Here is a 22,825-nt window from a genome sequence, read left to right on the forward strand (position 1 = left end):
TTATATATATATAAAAAAAAAAAAATAATAATTCACTTATAGCATCATAATTTTTGGTATCATTTCAGATTATTACTTGAGCCCTTATATATGTTAAAATTAACACTTAATAATGTTTTTTCCTTTTATTTTACATGAAAATATACTTAAAAAATTGCTCATCTTGTAAAATAATTTTTGGAAGCGCTATTCAAATTATTCCAAAGTTTTAATTGATAAAATCCATCAATAAAGTTTAAAATTAATAAAACAACACAATAAAGACTATTTACAGTAAGAAGTAACAAAATTTAAAATAAAGACTGTGGTAAATCTCGAAGCATGGAGAAGTATCACTTTCTAAATCATCACTCTCATCTGTGTTAGTAAATGGTTCATTAACTATAGGAGGGCATTCTTCCTCTGATAAATAGCGCCTTTCTGCCATAATAGACTGCAGGTGAGGCTTTCCGAAATAAAAAGAAAAGAAACGGAAATATATCTGAAGGCAATGCAAAACGTAACAGAACTTCACATAGTAACCCTAAAAGATTGTACATAGTAGAGGGAAAAAATAGAAGAAAAAAAGGAATTGGATATAAATCAGACACAACAATGTTTATATTAGCATGCCGGGATTTAAAGAGCTCACCTCTGTTTATGCTTTCCCTCCCCCCCCCACCTTCACGACAGTTGATGAGCAAAATACCAAAGTAAGGCAGAATATATCAAACTCAAGGTCAGAAGCCTAAAACTGTGTTCATTTCAAAAGTAATGGACATAGGATGCCATCTAGTGCCTTCAGAAAAACGTTCCAGCTTAAAATGCTGCAATCTCTAGTGATGTGTGTATGGGAACGCCCGTCTTGAAAGGGTTAAAGATCCTATGATAGATGCTCACACAGACTCTATTGAAAATACATGGAATGCTATAAAAAGTTTAAAGAGTAGTCAAGAGGCAAAAGATGAATTCAGTTCATACCTGGCCGAGTATACGTGGCAGAGAAAGCATGCAAATTTATCGCTGAATGTTTGTTTCCAAGAACTCCTGAAAACGATAATATCTGTTTTCATTACTTTTTAATAGATTTGTAAAAACTTTCTGAATTGATTAATATAGATTTTGATTTAAACACAAATCACATCAAAATAATGCTCGTTTTAGATTGACATTATATGTGGTCAGGTCCGCACCGACAATAGGTGCAAGGTTATGCGGTGCACAACGACGCCGAGTCAAAAAAGCGCCGGACAATCATTAAAGCAAGCAGTTCATCTTGGTGCCTGTCTGAACAGGAAAATTCTTGTCTTATTTGAATGCTCATCCGGAGGTCGACTCAGGTAAAACCTGGGTAACTACTGATTATGATCTGTACCTAGGTTGTCTCGGCCACGGATGCTTGAAATCAAGTCTCCCCAGGACTGGAGTCACTGCTGACAATGGCTGTTTTAGGCTCGGCAGGGACCGTACGGTACTGTCTTGTCCATTCCGTTGGTTGTGGTGGAACTATATAGTCAGATTTTCATAGTTGCCTGGGGTAAAACACACCCGTTGATGGAGTTGGCAAATTCAACGAGCCTTTAAACTGCTTGAGGTTTCTAGTGCACCTGGAGCCTCAACTACATATTCATATCCTTTCTTGGTTTCCCTCTGGGGACGTATAAAGCCAACATCTGTATGCCATAATGTAGTGTTAGCATGCCGGATTGGTGCCCCGGTCTGTCTGAAAGTGTTTAAGTTCTGCTGTCCAGGATCCCTGTTGATGGCAGATGTTTTTACCATCCCTCCAGAACAAGAATGTGGAATATGAGTTGCTGGGTATTCCTGTCGACTCAGAGTAGTCTTAGCTCATCGGCTAGACCGATACATTAGCGGCCTCTTGGATCGTCTCTAGGGGTTAGGGCGTTTAACAGGGTTCGTACACATTTCTTCACAAGAAAATTAAGTACTTTTAAGGACCATTAATGAAAAAAATTAAGGACCTATGAGCAAATGGGAACTGAATAAATTCAATTAAAAACATTATATCTATGCCTGATTGTGAGTAGGATGCATTATTATTAAACATAACTTAATTAACATAATTATTAATATTTTGAGAATAAAATTAATTTTATGAAATTTATCAAGTAGCATTAAATATTTTACACTCATAATAACTGGACATATCTGAAAGAAGATAAGTGACATTTTAGTTACGTTTTACTAACAGCTTTTTTTTTTTTAATGTCCCATTTTGTCACATACTTGCTCAGTCTAGAGGTTGAGAAAATAGTAAGTAGATTTTATGTCAAGCAGCATAGGTTAAAATGAGCATTAAAATCATAATCAGTATGATTCACAACAAAAGACTGGCTGTTGTCACCGCTCCTGCTCACCAATAGAGAGACCTGCTGATCAGAACAAACATGAAAGGCCTGATGGAGGCACAGTTAGCAAGTTTTGAAAGTTAGCTGACCTTTGTCTGACGCTGTTAGTGTTGTAGCTTCGTGTAGAGTTCCAGAGGTTGTAACTCAGTTAATATACTTTAAGGTTTTATTAAGCCACTAAAGCATTAGTGGTGATAAGTTGTTTTGCATTAAGTCTCACTAGATGCAAAGAATAAGTTTCACATGAATTTGTATATTTTTGTGTTTTACCTTGTCACCACAGTAAAGGTTTAACATGTTGAGCCCGGCGCCGAATTTGCTGTCTTTTCTATTCAGCCGACGGCAATATTGGGATCAAGCGGTACAATATTGTCGACTAAAATTATTCATAAATTATTCAAAAAGGAAGGAGATGCACATAAAGTTCAAAAGTACTGTTTGAAATGTTATGATGACAATTCAAAACTATTTGGATACAAGATAGCTAAAAATGTTACCAAAATAGTTGTTTTGTATTGTAATATGTGTAAAGCCGTATTTTTGTTTAGAATGTTTTAATAAATTTCATTAAAACTACATTTGATTACATTTCATGGAGACTATACTTATTTTTTAACTTTAATACTGTCGGTCTCGTGGACCGACGAAAGCCAGATGAAAATTCCAGTCCCGGTTCCCAGGGACCGACACCAGGATCAGCGTGTTAACGAAAGGCAATAACTTTCTTTAATATAGAGATATAATTTTTAAGAGAATGCATTTAGTTATAATTAAATTAGGTATTAGATGACATTAGTCATTATGGATTTACATGGCCACTATTAAATTAAATTTATTTTTTAATAATATTTGTTAAAAAACTCTATTAATATCACAATCTCATAAAATTTCACAGTATAAAATACATGCAATTTATGACATTGATTTTTAAACAATATTAGGATAATTACACATTAAAAGCTACAAACCATAAAACTCAGCAAAATAATTATGCCTCTTTTTAATTTGAAGGCTTGCCCACACATTTTGGCTAATTTATATTGATTTCCTTCTCCTTAAGCATGTTTTCTAACAATTAAAAAATTGTTTCAATATGCGAAACAATTTTCTCATTAGTTTCTGCGTGTTTTATCTCCACAATGTACTATCTATGAGAGTTCACTTGATCTGGTAAAAGTTAAATAGTCCGACCCCCCTCCCCCCGACAGACGTGATCAAATTATCACTATGTTTGAAAGTAACTATAAATCAAATAATAAACTTAAATAAGCTTCTTATTCAAAAAGAAATTGGAACATATAGGTCTGTTCTTATGCTAACAAAATCAATTACAGTTTATGGTGGTATAATTAAACAAGAGTCAAATTCAAACTAAAAATATGGACTAGTGGTCAAAGACTTATACAATTTAATTTCAGTTTAATCTGGTTCAGTAACTCTATTGTCAAAATAAACTCAAATGTCAGCAGCAGTAATGGAAAGACTAATAATTACAAATTATCAGAGCTGACAGAACTAATGCAGGGAGCAAGTGGAGGTCAGAAACACTCTCCTCTTATTCTCCAAAAGCCTCAGTTTAAAAACTGTCTTGCGAACAGTGATTTGCATTCTGATGAGGAAATAGAAATGGGAAATTATAGAAAAGGCTGAAACAGTAAATAATTGGGTAATTTACACAACAATAATTGTACACATCTTTCAAGAATAATTTTCTTTCTCTTTACATATTTAGTTTCCAATGTAAGGGTAGACGCATTCGACAAATTGCTTAGCCCTCATTTTATATCTACTGTTGCAATCGTAGTAAATTGTTGCAACATTTATCTTTTTTGTGATTGCTTGTTATTATTGTTTCTCTACATAGAAAAGGTAAGTGCAGTTACATATTATGTTAAACTTAGGTTAACTTTTTAATTCGGAAAAGCGACAATTTGAGTATAATTACTCGAAAATTGTTTACCTCTCATGTTTGAACAATAGTCGTATTCTTCGCCGTGTAAATTACTAATATCTAAACCATTTTCCCTAAAGTCTTTATGAATGTTGTTCGTCATCCACCGGGTGTATCCGTTGTACCACTAAATACTACTAAATACTAAAAATACCAAACACCTTTCTTCAATACTCATGTCTGTATTTTCTCTATTAAGATACCTCATGCAAATTGATACAGTCAAAAGTCATTAATTCGGATACCCATAATCCAAAATGATCTATAATCCGGACCTCAAAGCTACAAACTTTCTGCGCATGCGTCGCATTGACGTAAGACCTTTACGACTGCGAATATGCGTGTGCACGAGCGCAAAATATGTTTACGAATGCACGTTTAATGTATAACGGATAGTATAAGCTAAGCTAAAATTATCTAATTCAGTTAATGTTGCAGATTGCATTGTTCCTTAATCTTCGAATTGGATTCGGCTTATTATTTTTTGCAGACTGTTAGAGCAATTTTATAAAAGTAAGCTTGAACTTTCGATTATGTCAAATAGAATTTCTGATATATATTTACTAATACGTAAAGGATCTACAAAGCGAAAGTATGTTTCGAAGTCCATTAAACAAAAAGTGGAATTGCTGCAATGCTGCAAAAAATGCATAAAGACATATCCTTTGTTTATCTAAACTTTGTTAATCTTTAACGGCGCGGCGCGCAATGAAATAGAAGTTGATCTGTCAGCACTATCCTTATCTTCAGGGCAGATGTTTTTATTTTATTTGGCTTATAATTCCTTACTAAATGTAGTATTTCATCTCGACGTACTCCGCCTTTGATATGGTTTAAATCAAATTCCTTGTCATTATAATTCGCTTCCGATAGCGAAGAAAGTGACAGAGGTTATTGAAAACGATAAAATTTCGATTGACAAATTAGTCGGTATTCTCGACACAGCAATTATAGGACTTGAAGAGTGGAACTTTGTAACTGAACAAGAAATTATGTCTATTTATAGAATTAAAGAGAATGTATTATCCCAAAAAAAAAAAAAAAAAAAAAAAAACGAAGCAACTTAAACAACTTACATTGAAAGAAATGTTTAATAAAGTAAACAAATAAATATTAAGCTTTTTTTCTTTGTAAATTTTGATACCCTTTAGATCATAATTGTTCTTTATTTCATAAATTACGGTTTCATATCTTTAATTTTATAATTTCTGCATGCTACCTTACCAGATTTAAACTGATGATCTATAATCCGGAATCGCCGAAGTCCTGACGAGTCCGGATTAACAACTTTTGACTGTAACAGCAAATACTGTATTAAACCCCATATTCGTGTAATACAGTACATAATTATGACTAAATTTAATCAATAAGTTAAAATGAGATATTGCCAATAGTAAATACTGTAATAATAAAGTATTTTGCCTATAAAATTACATTATACACTGCATTCCATAGTGTAATATATAATGAACTGCAAAACAGACTATGCATTGTTATGTAAAATGCATTGTGTATTGTATTATACTGTCTTGCACCAATAAAACTAATCTAGCTGGAGCATAAGGCAGTGATTCTCAACTGGTGATAGGCAAGGAAAGTAAGTATATTTAACTATTAAATTCAAAAATCAAATACTCCAACATCCTTGTTTAAGTTTTTTTTCTAACACTTGTAAATTTATGCGATTTGAGCTTTGTTCAAGGCCAGCTACTTACAGACTTTAGTAAAATAATCTGTTTTTGTTTTCACAAATATTCTTTTAGCCATAAATACAACAAAATTTGTCATAAATGACATTTTTAAAAGGAGTAATAGAAATGGCTATTGCATTTAATAGGAAATAAAAATAAGTTCCCATAAAAAGATTCTTAATGTATTGTACATTTAAATATTTGTGAAAAATAATAAAACAAACCTACAATTTCAAAATGGCTAGGATTGACTAAGCGGAAAACAGATGATTCACTAGTGATGGATCCAGGACTATCTACTAGCACTAAGAATACTGAAAAGAAAAGAAACATTTTTTATAGAAAATATAATGAAAGTTATTTATCATTTAAGTTTACTTGGAATGGAGATGAAATGGACCTTTAACTTCGATGTGTTGTTTGCGGTGAACTATTATCCAAACAAAGTTTGAAGCCATCGTTTCTTAAAAGACATCTTGAATTTAAGCATGCCAATTTAAAGGATAAATCTGAAGAATATTTTAAAAGGAAATTATTGTTCAAAAAATAGTACACAAGTAATGAAAGGTTTTGTTACATCAAATGAAAAAGCTTTGAAAGCCAGTTACCCAGTTAAGACTAAGAATTATCAAGATGGGCAGGCTCACACTATTGAAAAAATCCTTATATTACCAGCAGCTAAAGAAATTGTATTAACATTATTAAATGAAAAAGCAGCTAATGAACCTAACAATATTCCGTTATCAAATGATATAGTAAATTAACGAATTCATGAAAAGGCAAATTCCATAAAAGAGAGATATTATTCAAAAAATAAAATACAGCGAGTATTTCGCATTGGAATTAGATGAAAGCACTGATATAATGAACTTTGTTTAATTACTAGTTTACATACGTTCAAAGAAGATAAACGAACTACCAAACAGTATTTATTTTGTGAATCTCTTCATCAAAGAGCAACTGCAAAAGAAAATTTAAGAGTATTTAACAATTTTATATCTGAGAACGATATTCCTTGGAGTAAGTGCTTTGCCATATGCAGTGATGGAGCTCGGGCTTTCACAGGAAAACATTCTGGTGTTATTTCTCAAATACAGAAAATAGCACCTGAAATTAAATGGCCTATAACTATATAGGCGAACAATTTGTTTTTTTAGCCATTGAATACGTTGTAGCCATTTCATTCACGACATCAACGGCACTTTTAGTAAGGTTACAAAACGTTATTATTTCTGGTTTCATGGCTTCTCCACTCTCAAGATCAACTGCATCATCATTGTGCATTGTAGACAGGAGAAGCACATTTCTATTTTTTGGGGATGTATCAGATACAGTAATTGTTTCTTTCTGAAACCCGAAAAGGGAGGAGTAAACTTCTCTTTTATTTGTGTTAAAAAATATTGGAATTTCTTTTTTATTTTTCCTCAAAGTTCCAACAACTAGTATCTTTTTTCCTTTTTCAAGTTCTTGAGAAACTGGATAAGATGAATGCCAGTTGTCCAGTGTTAAATTCCTTCCCGAGTTGTAAAGAGGTTCCATTAGTCTTTTTACCACACTACTAGGAGAATTATCTACTTGAAATGGACTTTTTGGTTGCTCGCCCGCATAAATTTCTAATTTCCAAGTGTAGAAAACTCTGGAATTGACCAGAGCAAGCATTTTGAGTCTGTATTTGCATGTTTTTTCTTGGCCTGCATTGCCGAAATTTGGCATCGACCTCTGAAAGGTTCTAGTTTTATGTCTATTATGACATATTCTCCCACGTTGTACAATTTTTGGCAATTTTCTACAAACACTTTTAAAAGATCATGTATTGGAGCTAGTTCATCGAATTCTTTCCTGCTATGGCAGATTTGTGCATAATCAAAGCGAAGCCATCTCAATAAAAAATTAAAACGTGTTGATGACATAGTTGTATGGAATATTTCAATTCCAATGCCGTCTGTTGCCCAAAGATCTCATATATACAGTGGCTCCCAAAAGTGTTCGTACACTTATGATTTTCATTGAAATAGGGCTGTATCCGTTAATTAAAAGTAAACTTTCTGAATTAGATTTTAATAATAAGATCTATAACCTATTCGTAACAAAATTACATGAAATATTTTTAAAATATAGCGAAACTTTATTTTTAAGAAATTAATAATAAAAAAATGACAAACATTTTATGTCACAAAAGTCTTCATACACTAAAATACTTTTGGATAAAATCAAACTTAGAATTATCGTTTGCCGCTTTTTTTAATTTTTGCATTGTGGTGGCACTTAAAAAATCGTTTACTTTAATATTTTACTGTTTACTCCATAATATTCTATTTATTATTGAAAAATAGGTCGCAGTCGTAAAGAAATTACAAACAGCATTCGAAAATTGATAATTTTTCGCCATTGTAGTGGTAAATCAATTCGAAATATCGCTAAATTAGTTAATTTATCCCATTCTACCGTGCAGTATGTGATAAAACACTTTTAAAAAAAAAAAATCGGATTGAAAACAAGGTAAGAAAAGGTCGACCGAGAAAGTTAACTAAACGTGATGAGAGAGTTATTATTAGAAAATTTGTGAAAAACCTACGTTTGAGTACTGTAAAAGTTTTTGCAGAATTTAAAGCAAAGTTTTCTACTTCAGTTTCACCTGAAACTGTTCGACAAGTTCTCAGAGGAAGCTGGATTACATGGGCTTTTTTTTTTTTTTTTTTTTTTTTTTTTTTAAAGTGAGAAAAACAGAAAGCTTAGGCTTTCATTCGCCGAATCAATGATAAATACACCCGAAATGTACTGGAAAACTTCATGAGACGAACACCGACTCCTGTGGATACTGCCAGCTACAATCAGCTTGACAATGCTGGTAAAGTACTTTTTCATAAGATCAACGAGATAGCGAACGTGTTAGAAGTTCCTATCTTTCACTTGCCTCCGACCAGAGATGAATTTCTAAAAATCACCGAGACTGAGCGGTTAGCCAAAATGGCTGCTAAAGCCGTTGAAAATCCTCTCCCTCTCCAAACGGAGGCGAAAACGACCCACGAGATCCGAGGAAAACCTGTTTCTGCCCGTAAGCGCAAGACGCAAACAGTGGACTCTGAGGGGTTTATTACTCCCGCCACTAGAAAAATGGGAAAAACCTCCCATAATTGATTTAACTGTGGATAGTAACAACAACCAAACTACTATTCAAAATTCAAATACTTCTATTTCAAATTCTCACTTAGCTAGTACTAATATTGCTAGAAAAAACAGTAAAAACAAGTATGAAGCTATTAAAGAATGGCTCATCAACGGCGGTGACCCCGTCAAGGAGTAAACCCCCGAGGGAGAAACCAGTTCCGAGCAGGCACGGAGCGTTCCCCCCCTCCATCACAGCCTCAAAATCAAATCCCAGCTATTCATATGAGGAGTAACAAGAACTGGAAAACCCAGGTCCCAGGTGTCTTTCTTAAGAGAAATTGCCCCAAACCTTAAGAGTACTCTCACTGGACCATATTTAAAAATTTTTGTACAGACTGAACTGGAGTTCAGGGAGGTCACACGTTGGATGAAGCAAGCCGGCATCCAATTCAAAACTTTTGATCTTAAATGGGACCGGCCAGTCAAAATTGTAGTCAGAGGCCTCCCTGTGGAAACTGATGTTGAGGACGTCAAAGAGGAAATCAAGTCACTGGGATTTAAAGTGCATCGCTGCGTTCGGCTTTACCAGCCAGGCTCCAGACATCCTATGCCACTTGTTTATGTACAAGTCATCCCACACCCTTTCCTCGACCAACTGTTTGCCGTCACTGACATGTGGGGCACAGAGGTCAGCATTGAGCGTTATCGCGGCCGAAAGGGCCCTACTCAATGCTTTAGGTGCCAGGGATTTTTCCATTCTTCGGAACTCTGCACTTTGCCAATCCGTTGTGTGAGATGTTCTGGACCCCACTGAGCACGTGAGTGCACCAAGGGGCTTGATGTACCTGCAACTTGCTGCAATTGTGGTGGAAGTCATCCAGCCTCATATAAATCTTGTCCTCGACACCCAGCTAATAAGCGGTCTCGTGGAAAGAAAACCACGCTTAAAAATAGGGCAGCTGCTCAGACAGCCCCCCTCAAGGTTCTTCTAAGCCTCAAGCACAAGCTACTAAAGCACGTCTCATGCCTGCTCCCCCTAACGACGTCAACTCACCGTCATATGCAACGGCGGTGAAGAACGCCACCGAGAACGGATTCAGAGCTCAGACTCCAAGACTGCCGGCCGCAGAAAAACCTGTAGCCCCAGCAGTATTAACCTCAGCAGAGTGTGCAAATAAAATGCTTGATTGAAATCTCCCGTGACCCTACGGTAGACAAGCATATTCTGCTCCAAACCTTCAAAAGAGCTATGCCAAAGCTTAGGCAGGCAGACGCTCTGATGAGGGCCTTTTACTTATATGAAAGCGATATCGAGCTTTCAAATTAATTTTGACCTTCATTAGACCCATGTCTTCTGTTTTTAAGCCAAGAATCTTTTTAAATGGCCTAACATTCAATTGTGTCAGAAAAAGTTCATTTACCTCTGAACTAACCATTGGCTCCTGGAATGCCAATGGACTTCAAAACAAGATCCTTGAAGTAAGAGACTTTGTGGTAGAACACGATCTTGACGTGTTTTTAGACCAAGAGACTCATCTAAACTTAGGGAATACTCCCAAAATTGGGAATTATGACATTTACTCGACAGACAGGGTGTCACAAGGCAGAAATCCGAGTGGTGGCACTTGTATTTATTTGAAACATTCGATCAAACATCACATAATACCATCCCCTGTTTTAAATATTTTGGAAGCGACTATTATCCAAATTTTCCTTCAAAATTCTCCCCCACTCACAATTGTTTCAGCTTACTTACCTCCACAATCAACTGCACGTGGAAGGCCTTCTTTCCCTGTCAGTGATTTTGACAAACTTTTGAATATTTCAAATCACTTGATCATTGCTGGCAATCTAAATTCACGTCATACCGCATGGTTTTGTCCTAACAGGAACAGGTATGGCATTAGTCTAAATTCATGGTGCCAGAGTAACCATGTACAGATCATAGCTCCTACCCTCCCGACTTACTACCCTGTAAGAGGGTCTCCTGCAGTACTCGATCTGGCTGCTTTCTATAATATTTTCTTTAGGCATGAAATTGAAGAGATACAAGACTTAGACTCTGATCACTATCCTATTTTGATAACCTTAGATGTTCAAAATCGTTACTCAAAATTACAGGAGCGAGTCTCAACAAATTGGGACGATTTTCGATTTATTTTGGAAAACACAGCACTCCCTCCCATACAAATTTCCAGCAATGCGGACTTTTGACAGGCAGATTAAAAATTTGGAGTCTTTACTTAAAGAAGCGAGAGCTGCGGCTTCAAAACCTATTCAGCACCCTGGTGCTAGACTCCCAGCTGAGACTAAATTCAAAATTAAGCAGCGGAACTACTTGCGAAGAATCTGGCAAAGGTCACGGGATCCCAGTATCTGCGTCCAATTTCACAAGATACAAATGAGATAAGGACTGAAACCCACTTATTAAAACAAGCGGAGTGGAAAAATTATATTGAGTCCCTAACGACTGAAAACAAATCGATTTGGCGTGCAGCCGCCCGATTACGCAAACATTATAAGCTCATTCCGCCCCTTGAAACGGCCGATGGCGCACAGATGGCCTACACAGACTCAGAAAAGTTGGTGTGTATTTAATTATGGCAAAGCACACTAGGGCTATCTGCCTAAGGGGAGGGATGCCTTTCGTGGAGGACTTTCTAAGGGAAACTGGCTCGTATACACGTTACACATGGGGAAAACCACGAAAACGCCCATGCAGCCGACCCGTTCGCGGGATTCGAACCTCGGACCGAACTACCAGTGTTCAGCGACTTTACCGCTCGGCCGCTGGTGGGTCAGACTCAGAAAAGGCCGAAGCTATTGCTGACAGCCTTGCTACTCAATTCACATCAAACAATGACTCCTACTGTAACCGCCCAGTTACACAGGGGCACATCCATTCACGGGTTGAAGACTTTCTATCACAACCTTTCACGCCTGATCTCAGGCCAACTGATCCAACTGAAGTCATGGTTTACATTGATAAAATTAAACCTGACAAGGCCCCTGGCATAGATTCAATTTCGAATCGCATGATCAAAAACTTCCCCGTAATGTTTATTGTCTGGATTACGGTCCTTATTAATTTAATGCTCAGGAGAAGCTATTTTCCTGACTGTTGGAAAACTGCAGCTGTCGTGCCCATTCCAAAACCGGAACAAAATTTAAACTTACCCGTCAATTACAGACCAATTAGTCTGCTCTCGTCTCTCTCAAAAATCTACGAGTATGTCTTGCTTAATCGCCTGAATGAATTCTGTCGAGATCAAAATTTGATCATCCCGGAACAATTCGGCTTCCGACCTAAACACTCCACTGTACACCAGTTATTACGTGTAGTGGAATTCATTGAAGGCTTTCGCAAGCGAGAGAAAACTGGTATCGTCTATCATGACGTAGCCAAAGCCTTTGATAGGGTTTGGCATGACGGACTTATCTACAAGCTCATGCGGCTTGGTTTCTCGGCTCATTTAATTAAAATTATTAACTCATACTTGACCGGACGAAGTTTCCGTGTGCGAGTTAACCACAAATTCTCCACTCCCCGCCCAATCTATGCCGGCTGTCCACAGGGCAGTCTCGCCGGGCCTTCAGTTTTCAACCTCTACGTAAATGACATTCCTAAGGCCCCTAGTATCGATCTTGCTTTATATGCGGACGATACAGCCATCATCGCACAACATTCCAACACCTTCACGGTAATCTCTACACTACAGAGTTACCTTTCAGCCTTAGAACTCTGGCTTGGTTTGTATAAAATCAAAATCAATGTCGCAAAATGTGCTGCTACTCTGTTCATCCGAAGAAATATCCCTCGTTTAGATAACTTAATTCTCTTCGGTGAACCTATTCCCTGGGTTTCTTCATATAAATATCTTGGTGTATTACTTGATTCAAAATTAACTTGGCAACCTCACATTCAAAAAATCATTGCGAATGCAACGGCTGTCAAATCCAATCTGCGCCCCTTCTTCGCTTTAAATAGCGACCTGTCAATTGACAACAAGATTTTGCTCTACAAGTCTATCATAAGGCCTGTTCTGACTTATGCATGCCCCATTTGGGGCCCATTAGCACTGACTAACAGAAAACGTCCAAACTTTTCAATCTAAATTGCTTCGGCAAATACTCAAAGCTCCTTGGTATATAAGGAACGAAGAGATTCATAATGATCTCAAAATTATGCCCATTAATCGCTTTATACAGCGACTTTCGGAAAACTTTTTCAAAAATATTCAACATGTTGCAAATCCTGTGCTGCATATGCTACCTGTATATGATCCTGCAGTCGCCTCATCTAGGAAGAGACCGAGATTGGTTCTCAACCCGGATTATGCTGCAAACCCATTTAAACGGGCAAGGTATGCTCACACTGACATGCATGTGAATAATTACTTCTCGTTCCTTCCCCTTCCCGCCTCTCGAGTCTTGAATGCTTAAGTCACTGACCGGAGGAACCCCTCCTGCTTCTTTAAGAAGAAGCTTTAGAGTCGCAGGCAACTGAACCTAATTTTTAAATCTAAAGTCAATTGACTATTTCTCTACTTCAAAATAGCTCTTTCAGCCCTTCTAAAAGGGCTTTTACTTGCTTTTAGCACCCCCTTAAGAGGTGTCAATCATTTGGCCTTAAAGACCGCACTGAATAGCGGGCGGAAACGAAACTGCTCCCTCCGTCAGCTGACCAACTGACACAGCAACTTTTTCGACGCGTAAGAGCATCCCCCCCGTCCTTTCCCCTCCGCAAAGTTGACGTTCGCAAAGAAAGATCAAGTATCAAGGAAACACCTGCTTTTATTTTCTAGTCTTTAGCAAAAAATTTTGTCTAAGATGACTGCCGCTATCTAATTTATTCTGGCTCTTATTTTGGCGCAAAATTAGACCTTCGGAGTTTTTATATTTGTTTTCAGTGTGAAAGCACTTATTCTTAAAAGCTTTTTTCGGCTTAACAAAATTTTTACCGTATTAGAAAATTCCCTCTTTTGATGACGACATTTTATTCTTCAGATGATGTGGAGGTAAAGGCGTTTATGCCTAAGAACTCCGTAACACGAACTTCCTTGATCCGAAACGTACTGGAATAATGTCCTATTTGCTGACGAAAGCAAATTTAACATTTTCGGTTCAGATGATTGAATAACTGTATGGAGAAGAAAAAATGAGGAACTTCATTTTAAGAACTTAGTTGGAAAAGTTAAGCATAACGGTGGAGGTGTTCTTGTGTGGGGGTCCATGGCAGCATCAGGACTAGGTAATTTGGTATTTATTGATGGCATAATGAATCATTCTCTTTATTTAAATATTTTAAGAGAAAATTTAAAATTAACAGCCCAAAATTTGGGTATTGGACACAACTTTCTTTTTAATCATGATAACGATCCTAAGCCTACAGTTCACAATGTTCACCTGTGATGTCTCTATAATTGTCGACAGGTTTTGAAAACACCACCTCAGTCGCCAGATTTAAACCCCATAGAACACATCTGGAAAGAACTGGAGGGTAGAGTATGAAAACAAAATATCAGATCGAAAAGCGAACTCAAAACAGTCATGATGGAAGAATAGATGAACATTGATTCAGAAATTACAAAAAAACTCGTAAAATCTATTCCCAGATGTTTAAAAGCTGTTGTGGATGCTAAAGCATATCCTACTAAATATTACTTTAACGAAAAATGAAAATATTTACCAATATGTCAAGATTATTTTGAAGTGTACGAAGACTTTTGTGAGATAAAATGGTTGTCATTTTTTGATTATTAATTTCTTAAAAATAAAGTTTCGCTATATTTAAAAAATATTTCATTTAATTTTGTTAGGAATAGATTCTAGATCTTATTATTAAAATCTCATTCAGCAAGTTTACTTTTAATTAATGGATAGAGCCCTATTTCAATGAAAATCATAAGTGTACGATCACTTTTGGGAGCCACTGTATATACATTTGATGATTTATGCAAACCAATGAGATGCAGCAATCCAATAAATGCTTTAATAACAGCCTCATTAGCATCTTTTTCTCAAGAAAAGTGCTCTTTAATCGATTAATGATTCTGCACTTTACCCAAAATTCTATTGCTGACTTTTCGTCATGGGCAATTCCCAAATTGTTAAATTCATAGGATATCAAAAAAGGATTTAAAAATTAAACTAGTATGTCAATGTCGTCTTAAGAAATATAGAACTATATAAACTTACGCAATCTGAAATCAATGCGTATGCTAGATTTGGTGCGCTGTTAAATGGGTGCGTTTGCTAGATTTGGCGCTTTTGCGCATACATTTTCACTGCAATTTTTTTACGGCCCTCAAAACCGAATAGTACCAAATTTTTATATATAAATTGTACTCTTACTTTTATTATAGAGTTTTTTATTACAAAAAATTCAGATTGCCGTTAGATTAAATGTTTAAGAAATGCAGAAAATTTGCATGAAAGTCTACTTTTATGTCAACATACTATTAATACAAAGTAATAATAGTCAGTGAAAGTTATTCATATACAGCTTATATACATTGTGAGATTTACAAAATTTGATAACTGTAAATTATAAGCAATATATTCCATAATATAAGCAACATTAGATTTTTTATAGTCAGACAAAGGGTAGAGTAGACATTAAGGTACCCCTTGTATTATGGCGAAGTTGTTATTTGATTTATCGCCAAGTTGTTGTTTCATTTATGGTAGCCTGAGTAGTTGAATGTTATGGAAACCCTATTGTGATGTAATCGGGTGCATGATTCTGGGAAATTTGAATCATGGGATGTTTTGTAAGCGTTTTTGGGGTGTGTGTTAAAACCGTTTAGGTGGATTTGAATGGGTTTGTAGAAAGAAAGGTTCAGATGGTCACTATGTGAAGCATTCGATCAGAAAGAGTACTTGGTTTGAAAAAGGTCATTTGAATATGATTGATATTTTGATTTTTACGTGGCTCTGGGTGTACGAAGCTAACTCAAAAATCATGGTAAGTGAATAGTTGCTTTTGGTAGGGCTTAAATGTATAACATGTTTCTCCTTTTTTATGTTATTTTATTGTTTGGTTTAAAATGCATTTTATTGAGATTATGTATTTTTTGTTTCCCTATATTGTAGAATTTGCTGCTCCTTTGACTTTTTAAGTGAAAATATATCGATGTGAACATGCACAAAGTAAAGGGAGTGCGAAATGCCATTTTTGTGCAATTCGGGGATTTTTTTTAAGTGAAAATAGGTCGATGTGTGAATGGATAAAGTTAAAAGAGTGCGCAATGCCATTTTTGTGCAATTCGGGGATTTTTTTTAAGTGAAAATAGGTCGATGTGTACATGGACAAAGTTAAAAGAGTGCACAACGCCATTTTTGTGCAATTCGGGGATTTTTTTAAGTGAAAATAGGTCAACGTGTACCTGGATAAAGTCAAAGGAGTGCGGAATGCAATTTTTGTGCAATTCGAGGGGTTTTTTTAAGTGAAAATAAGTCGATGTGTACATGGATACTGAGTTTGTGCAATTGTCTTGTTATTTTGGCTTTGTGTAGCGGTGATTTTTGGCGCAAAATTTGCCGCTTTGCAAGCCAAAATAACGAGTCAAAGAATTGCACAAAATCGGTATCCATGTACCGCCAAAAATCGCCAAGAGGTACCCTAAACTATACTTTTACCCAGACAAATTATAAAAGCTATAATGAAACTTGATTTTGGTCTATGAATTCATGCAATTACACATTTCTATAGTTCTAATTTAAGAAATGAGGCAAAAAAGTATTTTTAGACCATGGTGATTTTGATCATTGCCCATTTTAAGAAACATGCAAGAAGTCTAAATTTGCATGTGGTTCCTTTGCAAAGGAAACACCAAGAGTTTTCCTCATGCTACTAAAAAATTTTTTTTTTTTTTTTTTCCTTTTGGGGGGGAGGGGAGTTTATAACATGCAGAGTTGACATGAAAAAATGTCAAGACTTGTGTAATATTAACAGCATCAGTTTTAACTATTAAATTTTGGCTTTTTTAAAAATATTTTAAAAGTTGTGCTTTCCTAACACGTAAGTAACTTTAAGAAAAACATGCAATTTAACCCTCCCGCCATCAAAGCTCTGATACCTACCAAATTCGTTAAAGTTACATGGACAAACATGGCAGTATGTTTTCAGCTCAATATTTGGGGTTACCATAAATTTCATTTATCGCGCCCAAATGTTGCCAAAAAGGACTAATACTAAAGCTGTGCCCAAAAGAAGAACTAAAATTAATTAATTTTACTTTCATTTATTTCTATAAAACATTAATTCTAGGAAGGTAAAGTTTACAATTGGGTGCCCCTTGTTTTTTTGGTGATTCTTTCTTGACGCCAAGATGACACAATTTGAAGATTGTGTCATCAAGAAGACACAAAACCAAAATAAGAAGTCAAAGAATTGCACAAACTCTGTGTCCATGTGCACATCGATCTGTTTTCACTTAAAAAAAAAAATCCCAGAATTGCACAAGCTAGGCACTGCGCACTGCTTTAAATTTGTCCATGTACACATCAATCTATTTTTATTAAAAAAAAAGCAGGAGGCTAAAGCAAAGTTAAACTATCATGATAACCAGAAATGAGATTTCCTCGCCAAAATTTTTTAAAAAATTGTCGCTAATTGAAGGGGCACCCAATTCTACACTAGAGCCATGAAGGGTATTCTACAGAGAGTTTATAAAATTCCTATAGAATTTTCGACAAGTTTTAAAAGAATTTCTACAGCGCTACGAAATTTTTTCGAAATTTTTTACAACATGAAAATTTCATCGTATGCTAAGTTATAATGAAGTTATGAGAATAAAAGGAAGCACTTCCGCAGAGAACCCGGTAAATGTAAACATCGCCAACTTTGGCGATAATAGTTCAAACCTGGTAACCTAGCTAATTCATCCTATTCGCTTATGCGTAGGTTGTCATTGTTCGCATGAGAAGATTTATATTATTTTTCTCTTATTTATTATTATTTTTTCTGAATTTTTTAACAATGAATAGATAGAAACATTTTTGCATAATTAAAGAAGTTTTCATCGAAAGATGCCGATTCTCAGGTCGTCAGTTCGGGATCAAAGGAAGAAATTATGGTAGGAGCGGTGAATGCTAATTTGTAACATGGCTGTTCACGTTATGTTCTTAATTATTAACAGCTTAATTATTAAGCACGCAGAACCATGAAGTTTCCAACCCCTATAATAATTTTAAAATGTATAAAGTTTATTAGTTTTATTAAAAATGCTACTGAAGAAAATTTGATTACTGTTGAAGGTTATTTGTATTGTGAAATATATTATGAAAAGGATAGATATTTGTTTCAACGTAAAATGCTTTAAGCTGTATGCAAGTAACTTGAGGAAAAAAAAAAAAAAAAAACTGAAAACTATGTAAAATGGATGTATTAAAGGTCATGCATTCATTAATTCATTACATGGGCATGGCTCTTACCGAAATACATCAATCAACAGGCAAAGTACTTAATAATGAAAAAAAGACACTTGTGATAGAAATATTAGTATTCTATATGGGTGAAAATGTGCTTTAGCCCACTGCTTGGCGATTTTCAGTAGCGGCGTTTTTTTTTGAAAATCGCCAGTAAACGTTGTATAAACAAAGTTGCGAAGGCGGAACTATGTGACTTTCATAAATGGATGGGACTAAGATTTTGACGTCACAATGTATTCTCTACAGATGTAGAAATAAGTATACTAAATTTTTTGTATTTCAAACTATTAAATACAGTAAGTGAATTGTAACAGTTATTAAAACTGTAAACAACGTCGCAGTCTCTCATACAGAGTGAATATTTTTAAGCTTTAGTATTTATACAAATAAAACCAGATTTGGTTGATCTTTGGATTATGGTAACTTATCGATTTTTTGGCGAAAATTTGGCAACCAACTCTGCAACAGCAACCCTGTTTTTTTTTTTTCACCGCCACTTTGTCTTCACGAAGTAAAGACATGTTTCTTTTCTTTTTCTTTACTCAACACCTTTTCCAACAATCTACTAGCCAAATTACACTTATGCTAGAAATTTTATGGAACAAAACTGCTTAATCATGACAATTATTAACTGCAAAGTTGGGAAAAAGTGCAGAATCGCAAACTCCTTGCCGCGTTTTTCAAAATCGCACATACACAGTAACCATGTACACGTCGACTTATTTTTACTTAAAAAAAAATCCCAGAATTGCACAAAAATGGCATTGCGCACACTCTTGACTTTATCCATCTAAACTGCTATTTTCTCATAAATTACAAAAATTTGCACAAAAATGCAGGAAAATTTTGTGAATCTTCAGACTCGGTAAAAAGCACATATATGAAATTACCTGATCGCGAAAAATTATATACCCTATCCAAGGATGAACATTTCCACGTATAATATAAATAAAATATCCAAAAACTTTTACCTCTAAATTATCTATTATAAACGTCACCAGCGAATTCATAACAAAGCATTAAAAATGGTTACAAATACTTAGTGTGAAATATTTAAATTATTTCCATGCACGTTTACTTCCACTCAAACGTATACCAAATTGCTACAAACATATAATTCACAAAATAACTATCATTTAATTAAAATATAATTAAACCATGTACGTGTCAACTTATTTTTACTTAAAAAAACATCCCAGAATTGCACAAAAATGGCATTGCGCACACTCTTCACTATATCCATGTACACTGCTTTTTTCTCATAAATTCGAAAAATTTCATGAAAATGCATGAAAATTTTGTGAATCTTTAAATTCGGTAAAAAGGACATATATGAAATTACCTGATCGCGAAAATGTATATACCCTTTCCAAGGATGAACATTTGCACGTATAAAATAAATAAAATATCCAAAAACTTTTCCCTCTAAATTATCTATTATAAACCTCACCTACCAATTTCTAATGCAAACATTAAAAATGGTTCCAAATACTTAAATTCTTTCCATGCCCATTTACTTCTACTCAAACGTATTCCAAAATACTACAAACATATAACTCTCAAAATCACAATCATTCAACTAAAATATAATTAAATTAAAAAACACTACTCATTCACACCGCTGCTGCGTTAAAGATAAACAAAGTTTAGATAAACGTTAAAGTTTAGATAAACAAAGGATATGCCTTTATCCATTTTTTGCAGCAATTCCACTTTTTGTTTAATGGACTCCGAAAGATACTTTCGCTTTGTATATCCTTTACATATTAGTAAATATATATTGGAAATTCTATTTGACATAATCGAAAGTTCAAGCTTACTTTTATAAAATTGCTCTATCAGTCTGCAAAAAATAATAATCCGGATCCAATTCGAAGATTAAGGAACAACGCAATCTGCAACATTAACTGAAATAGATAATTTTAGCTTAGCTTATCCCATCCGTTATACTTTAAACGCGCATTCATAAACGTATTTTGCGCACATGCAAATTCGTAGCGGTAAAGGTCTTACACGCATGCATCAACGCGACGCATGTGCAAAAAAAGTTTGTAGCTTTGAGGTCCGGATTATAGATAGTTCCGGATTATGGGTGTCCGAATTAACGACTTTTGACTGTATCTGTAATATCCTTCCTTTCACACAATCTCATTTCATACCCACATGTTGGACATTCATACTTATCCACAATTAAGCAATTCTTTTCAATTACACTGTAACGTTGCGCGCCTCCACTTGCACGCAACCAAGGGGTGACTGTGAAAACTGTACAAAAGATAGAGTCTTGTGAAGGGTTTAAGTCCCTTTTTATTCAACGTAATAAATTACAATTGCGTGCTCTTGACGCTCACAGACTGTGCCAACTCGGCAGTCAAATAAAAATAATAACCTGAAAAGAAACTAAAGACAAGACTCTAACTACGAGGCTCTCTAAAATAACTAACTCACCGCGTTTTATAATACCGCTGCTAATTCAGCAGACTTGAAGCTCACTTGAACGATTAACACTACTTCCCGCCAAGCACATAGGCCGAAACGTGGGGTTCTTCAATTTCTCGCTCACTACCTCCGCACTCGTGAAGTAAGAATATCACACACCGAACTTGTTTCCTTCCTATTTAAATCATAATACTTCCGCTGATAATTTGAATCCTTGCGCGTTCTACTAAAATTTACATATTCTGGCATTGGCAGTTCCAGGGGAAAGTAAGGCTTGACAGGAAAGATAGTTTAAACTTAAAATAAATGTTAGTTAAAATAAATATAAACCCTACAACACATAAACGGAATAAAAATTTCGGATTTACTTTATATAGGGCCATGGGATCCAGATATTAAACAACACTGTTTCACAGAAGATAGAATGAAACTAATGCTGTACAGCAGATATTTTTACAAATTTACACCCTTTTCTGATTAAAGAACAGTGATTCGTCCATTAATGTCACATGACATATCTCATGATCTCTCATTTCCCTCACACAAAATAATGCGTAATCGGAACTGAGTACTTCTCACATTATTCCCAAAGTCCTAGGTATTAACCTTTATCGCCTGCAAAATGTCGTCAAACTACCTGTTACCATATTCCAAAGATCAGCCCCAGATTTTTTTAAATTTTAATTTCATATTGCGGAACATTTTAACTTTATCGTCTTTACAAAATTACCTTATTGCTACGTAACGACACTATCTCTTACATACTAGTAAGTAAACAATCTTCATTATTTTTAAAAAATTTTTAAGCTTTATATTAATAAAAAAAAGGGAAAATGTTTATTATTGAAGATCAACATCATACACAGCTTTTATTTCCATGTTTCTTAAATTCCTAAACCACGTTCTATACTTTCGTATTAGAATTCTACACGTTAATAAATTTAAAAAATCTAATTTCTCACAATGAAAGAAAATAAGAAAATATTAAAAATATGCAATTTTAAAAAGAAAAAATATTTTCACTTACCCCTTTCAGGAAAATAAAAAGTCTTTTTGACAATGACGGCACGTTTCCCTTGCATTTCCAATAAAGTAATAAATTTACATGTACATTCACTCACCTCTCTCAGCATCACAGATAAATCCATAGCGATTGTTTATTTAGCGAAATATATGCAGAAAAATGGCAAAAACACACAGATAAAACCACTCAATTGATAACTACCACATAAGAACATTCAAACGGCAAATGAATTAACTGCTCAAATTACGAAGTAAAAATTCCAAAAGAAATCGTCTGCTTGGAAATTTTTTTAACTGCAAGTATAGTTTTGAAAGCATAAATTATCGTCTGCTAATTGACAATTTGTCTTTGGACATTTGTGCTCTTCCGAAGAAATTTATTCGTATCTAGTTATTAAAAAGCGCTGTGAAAGCCATGGCTTTTCGATATCTAAAGCTACGATAGGTAATATTGTCAACGATAGGAAATTTTAAAAAAGACAAGAAATATAATGAAATTAAAAAAACAAAATAAAATCTGAAATTTAAGATTTTACATTACGCCCCAAAGGTGCATTTTTTTAACACTTAGCGTGTTACCTTTATTAATTAAATATCATGTTCTTCGCACTTAAACCGTAAAATTCAGTTCAACAGCAATACCACAAAATAATTTTAAAATAAGCATATCTTTAGATTTTCCGATACACAGTCTCGCGCGCTGGAGATAAAAATGTTCTTATCTGTAGAGCATTGTCATTGCTTGCTTTGAAATTCCTCATTATGTTATTTAAAATTCGTTAAAGTTTTACAAAATATGAAAACGATAATAAAACAAATTCCAAATTTGG

At 34.8% G+C, this 22,825-nt stretch overlaps 1 protein-coding gene across 3 annotated transcripts in view; it reads right to left on the reverse strand.

The window, feature by feature from the left end:
• The window catches only part of RIOK1 (RIO kinase 1), a 35,846-nt gene that overhangs the window by 9,623 nt on the left and 3,398 nt on the right, over positions 1-22,825 (reverse strand). For 2 of the 3 annotated variants that reach the window (XR_015042149.1, XM_085820515.1), the window contains exon 2: positions 6,219-6,304. The exons of the other annotated variant lie outside the window; for it this stretch is intronic. The gene's annotated coding sequence lies outside the window, so the exon portion shown is untranslated. The remainder of the gene's footprint in view (positions 1-6,218; positions 6,305-22,825) is intronic. 3 annotated transcript variants of the gene reach the window in all.

Source organism: Stegodyphus dumicola, chromosome 7, assembly GCF_044657685.1.
Source record: "Stegodyphus dumicola isolate Sdum_Otavi_A_Nest chromosome 7, ASM4465768v1".
Lineage (NCBI taxonomy): Eukaryota > Metazoa > Arthropoda > Arachnida > Araneae > Eresidae > Stegodyphus > Stegodyphus dumicola.